We start from the raw sequence: 6,000 nt of genomic DNA, 5'->3' as shown, positions 1-6,000 counted from the left end.
AGGGAGAAAGGGTTAAGGGAGACTATGGAATCAAAAGTCGTGTGTGTGCACGTGCATGCATGCACACACATGCATGGGGCATGCACCTAGGTACATGGGTGTGCACACACAGTGTAAACATGCATAGAGGCCAGAGGTTAACCTTGGGTGTCTTTCTCAATCACTCTCCCATGTGTTTTGAGACAAGGTCTCCAACTGGCCTGTAATTTGCTGGTTTGGCTAAACTAACTGGCCTGTTAGTCTCAGAGATTCTTTCGTCTCTAACTACAGAGAGCTGGTGTTACAGCTGTGTTCTATAGCTTTACACAGGGGCTAAGGATTTGAACTCAGTTTTTTGTGCTTGTATGACAAGCAATTTGCCTACTGAGCTGCTTCTTCAGCCCCTCAGAAGTCTTGGGCCTGCATGCCAGCTCTGCAAACTACTGGCTCAGTCAGTAAAAGTCCCAATGCCGCCCCCCATAAGCTGAAGCATTTGAAAGTTCGGTTCTGCTGCAGCTGCATTGTTTGGGGGAGGTTATGGAACCTTTAGGCGCCTTGGTGGAAGAGGTCTATCACCATGGGCAGCTTTGACGGTTTACAGCCTTGCCTACTCCCTCTTTTCTTATTTGTGTAGCTGAGATACGATCTCTCAACTTCCTGTTCTCAACTACCCGCTGCCACACCTTCCCTGCCATTGCGGACTCTCCCACTGGAAATATATATATATATATATATATATATATATATATATATATATTCATAGACGAGCCTCCTACATTGATTTTGGTCGTCCTGATTATCACAGGAACAGAAAAGTAACTAATACCAGGGTCACTGTGGCAGTTTCTTTTTTGCCAGGGGGATAGGCTGGAACTACACAGGGATCTCTGTCTCCAGAGTAGAGAATAAATGACAAAGGGAGTCGGGGCTGTGATGAGGGGAGTTATAAGCAGGTGCAGCACGCTCTCCTGCCAGCATTCCAGGAGATGCTAAAATACAGAGCATGGCCACAGGCTTGTTGCGTCTCTGGCTATCCAGCCACGGGAGAGAAGAGGCAGAGAGCGGGTGCAAAGGGCTGTGGGTGGGAAGAATATTGGGATCAGAGAACTTCTGGAGACTCTTAGAGTCCGGGAAGGAACTGTTCCTGCTCCTCCTCCTTCTCCACCCAGATCCTCAGAGATCAGATAGATTAAGAAATAAGACACATGGTCCAGCACTAACTTTCCAGTGGACATTGACTAGACACGCGGTTCTCGACCTGTGGGTCACAACCCCTTTGGGGGTCATGCATCAGCTACATTGCATATCATATACTTACATTGCAATTCATAACAGTAGCAAAATTACAGTTATAAAGTAGGAACGAAAATAGTTTTATGACCGGAAGTCACCACGACATGAAGAACCGTATTACAACAGGAGGGTTGGGAATGCTGCTCTAAGACACTAAAGCACAGCTCCAGCTCTTCCCAATGGCAGGGGGCTGTTCATGCATGAGAGTGCCCCGGGGTAATTATCATGTGGTTCTCTTGGATGACTCAGAGGGAAGCTGCCTTTCCAGGGTCCTGCAGGAACAGAGGACAAGGAACAGCTTTCTGGGGTGCAGCCACCTCTTCTTCCTTGAGGCTGCCCCTGACAGTACCTAGGGAGGATGTGTGTTTGCATGATACTCTGGTATCTATGTCTCAATTTTATTTACTTTTCCCAAACCTGATGAGATCTACCTAATCCCATATCTGCGTTTTTCCACCTTGAGCCTAAAAAAAAGACCCAGACATGGACTTCATTCAGATTAAAATCTCCAGGTCAGTCTTGGCTGCTGGAATAAGCAGAAGCCTTATTGCCCTGAAAAGGGGGCATCTTCAACCTGAGAATCCATGCTGAGTTCCATGGCTGAATGCCATTCACTCTATCCCAGAGTTCTAGTTAAGCTCAGGGTAGAGTTCAGCTCCTACTCTTTGTTACAGCGAAAGAATCTGATTTGTAGGGTTCCTGGAGCACTTGGTGACTTTTGTGTCTCTACTCTCGTGCAAAACCTAACTCAAGAACTCAGATACTGTTCAAGGGATAGGAGTCATTGATTGGCAGAGTAAGGATAATGAAAATCAAACATGCCACCCCATGTGTGTGCGTGTGTATGTGTGTGCGTGTGTATGTGTGTGCGTGTGGTTGTGTGCGTATGGTTGTGTGTGTATGTGTGTGTGTGTGCACGCACATGTGTGCATATGTACAGGTGCCCTTATCAACAAAAGAAGTCCTCTGGAGATGCCATTACAGGCAGTCTGTGAGAATCTTTATGGTTCCTGGGAACTGAATCTGAGTCCTCAGCGAGAGGAACCAAAGCTATTAAACCACTGTGCCGTCTCTCTAGCCCTCTTGATCTTTGATTTTTAACTACATACTATTTCTTCCTCAAGATTGCTCCAAGTGCTAGCAACTCCTTTGTTTTACATGCCGTGGAATTATTTTTAAATGACAGAATCTTCTTGTGTTTACTATAGAAGTTTGATGAACATGAAACGAGTCTGGTTATGGCAAAGAAAGCTATAAAGCTGTGAACGATCAAAGCTCGGAGATAGTGGGATGAAAGAAGGTCCCTTCCGTGGGAATGGAATATTATTGGCGATATCTAATCAGTCCACCCTTGTCCCAGAAACAGCGTGACTTGGAGTTGACGATCCTAGGACCTCTGTCACACTTGCTTGGTTTCCTCGTAAACCTTCTAGTACATTCCCGGGATTAACAGTCCTGTTTTAGCTTTGCTGTTTGCAATAGAGATTGGTTTTGACCTGACAACATTTCCATTCTGATTTGGTTAACAGCAAGAGGGAATCAATCAATAAAACTCTTGGTTAATGGAAACTTTATTAGGGGTTAAAAGAAAAACACAACAGCACATCCAATTTCCTTATGTTTACCACAAAGCAGGCTACCTCCACCCCGGAGTGTGTAAACACACAGACGGTTGGTTGTGTATATTGGCATTGGCTTTTCACAAAGGAGTTATGTAAACACATCCTATGAAAACTTAATTGCCGCTTTCATCATTTAGGCAAATAAAAGATGAGAGAACGGCCCCCATCCACTCCAGAAGGAGTCACTTTACAACAGCCGGGCAATAGCGACAGTGCATTGTGCAACATGCCCTGCCTTCCTGGTTTATATGACAGTTAGGGTCCCTTTGCCAGTAAGTGTTATCTACCATACATGCCAAGGGTCCTTTGAAATGTGGCCCAGAAACACCACCTCAGTAAATACTGGATTTCTAAGTCTGTGTGTGTGCTTCAATGCCCGGGTTATGTTTAATAAAGAAAAAGAAAACCACTTATCATTGGAACCAAAAGTTAAGTTCAGCTCCGAGCTCAGAGTGAGATGGAAAAGTCTCCCTGGATGAAATGCTCACCTAAGGGACTAGAGAAGCAGGCGGCTACGAGTCGCTGTCCCAGGAACTCAGGCTGGGCTCTCAGGTTCCTCCACAGTCATTCCACTGCACCGGTGACTGCCAACAAATCCTACAAGCTTGGTGGGGTTTGATCTTTTCACTTCCTTTAACCACAAGAAGATGGCAATTGAGGGGTGCACAGGACACCACCTGGTGGCTGCCCCAGGCCTGATTGTCCCTGTTTCAGGAGCTATTCCCAAACTTCAAAGCCTCACTCTCTGGTGACCACAGGAAAGCGAGGGGCTGTGACCACGGGAGAGTGAGGGACAGTGACCATGGGACAGTGACCACAGGAGTGAGGGACAGTGACAACACTGACCATTTCCTCAGGAGTTTCTTGAGTAGCCTCTTTTTCAGCTACCTCATGGGAATCTAAGCCCCAGTTATAAGACACCTCGTGACTAACTTGTGGATATTTCTTCTGTGAATGAAGCCAGCGCTTCTCTGGTTAGAAGGACCACCACCCATGGAAGTGAAGGTGACCCTGAGAAGTGAGACGTGGCCATTTCTCAAAGAGATGCCAACCTTCCCACCTGGAAAAGACGCAGAGACTAGCTGGACTCTCATCATTCTTAAGCCCTCCTGAGTGTGGCATAACATAGGCCAAGCAGAGCTGTGGCCATCTGCAGGAAGACATGCCCAAGGCAGATGAGCCCCCTCCCAGTGTGCAGTCTCCAGAGAACTCTGTGGACCCACAGAGGAGACTCTCCAATGCTCAGATTCCGTGGACCCGCAGAGGAGACTCTCCAATGCTCAGATTCCATAGACCCACAGAGGAGACTCTCCAATGCCCAGATTCCATGGACCCACAGAGGAGACTCTCCAATGCCCAGATTCCATGGACCCATGGAGGAGACTCTCCAATGCCCAGATTCACTAGTGTTTCTTCTGACCGAGGTAACACTCGCACAACAGAGAACCAGCCCACGTAAAGCAGACAGATCAGCAGCGTCCAGTCAGTTCACAGCACAACTACCCCCTCTGTCTAGTCTAAGACCTCCTCATCACCCCAGAAGATGCCCACAGCACTGAGCACCCATCCTCAGAGACCCAGCAGCCACGAATTAGCTTGCCCTTTAAATGGACTTCTCTATTCTGGGTATGTCAGATAAGGGGAACCAGGCAGCCTGCAATCCTCACTTCTTTAGTGTGTGTTTCCAAAGACACATCTGCATGCGGCTTGTATCAAACCATTACTCCTTTCGCGTATGAATATTATTTCACTACACGCCATATACCATCATCTCTATGTTTCCTAGACTCGTGTGTGTGTGTGCAGCACCAGTGATCACTTCCGTCCGGCTGAAAAGGATCCTATTATGCTCCACACATTTCTGGGTATCCGGAGCACATTCTCGGAAACGTATTCTTAGGCAAAATTGTCACACAAGCCAAAGAGGAACACATGTAATAAATCTGAACTGCACAGGCCACTACACAACAGAATCCAAGGCTATTCCGCCTCCTATAACCCACGCTATGAAATTCTATAACCACCACACCCTTGAGTGTGCAGCTGTGGTACTGAAGGGCATGGCTGTACAGCTCACCACACCTCTGGCTTGTATGACTGGGTAGCCCACTACACCCTGGAATTGTGTGACTGCGCAGCCCACCATAGCCCTGGCCTGACAGACCGTTCAGCCTAGGACAGACTGTGAGCCTACAAGCAAAGGGTTCTCACGTTCACAGCAAATTCTCAATACTAGAGTGATGGCAGTGGGCGCGTCTAGCTCTTTTATAGCCATACGATGGCTGTCTTGCACGCTGCTCCCCCGTAAACAGACACCAGTCCTCACTTGCACATGTTTTCTCTGCACACAAAACATTTCTTTCTGTTTGCCCACTGATGACTGCTTCCATTGTTTCTACCTGTGAGTGAGGTAAACAAGCTGTCGTCCTCTTGTGAATGTCTTTCTACGTGTGTTCGGGCCCTTGTTGTCAGCTCTTCAGGGCACCCCCCCCCCCCCCCGCAACACACAGATTTAACAGCTGAGTAACTGTTCTACAAAGGCAAGGTGACTTTCCTTGGCTCCTGCAGCTGGCTCACAACTGAGCAGTTCCGGAAGCCAGGACACCGGGTTCCCTGTTCCACTCTCACAGAGCCAGGATGCTCTGAGATCATAGGTACTCCTGCCACCTCCAAACCGCTTCTCCCTTGAAGCTTAATCCCCTCTGCCTTCCCCAGGAGTCATCCCGCAGACCTTTTCAGCTATCCCTCCTCCGATACACTGTCTGTTACCTTCTGATAAAAACCCTCATGAGCTGTCATGTGAACCCACGGGGCAAGCGTGATTCGTGGATCTTCCACAAGCTCAGGCTGGTTGTGAGACCTTTGTGAACATGAGCTTAAAGACTGTGCACCATGCTGGCTACGTGAGAGAAACCAGCGCAGCTAAGCGGGTAACCTGGTGGCAACAGTCAGTCCACGTGACAGTAATGTCACAGCTGCCCCACAGGGACACAGACACTGTGTACTTCATCATTCAACAGCTCCTAAGGCAAGCCATTCGGGTTTCTGTGACCTTCTAAATGGGGCTTCATGTCGCCTGCTGGGGAGGTTCCAAAGGGCTCAGAGG

Source organism: Microtus oregoni, unplaced genomic scaffold (assembly GCF_018167655.1).
Source record: "Microtus oregoni isolate MIOR12 unplaced genomic scaffold, Mior012 000023F_ref0000262, whole genome shotgun sequence".
Classification (NCBI taxonomy): domain Eukaryota; kingdom Metazoa; phylum Chordata; class Mammalia; order Rodentia; family Cricetidae; genus Microtus; species Microtus oregoni.
This window is presented reverse-complemented; position numbering follows the sequence as displayed.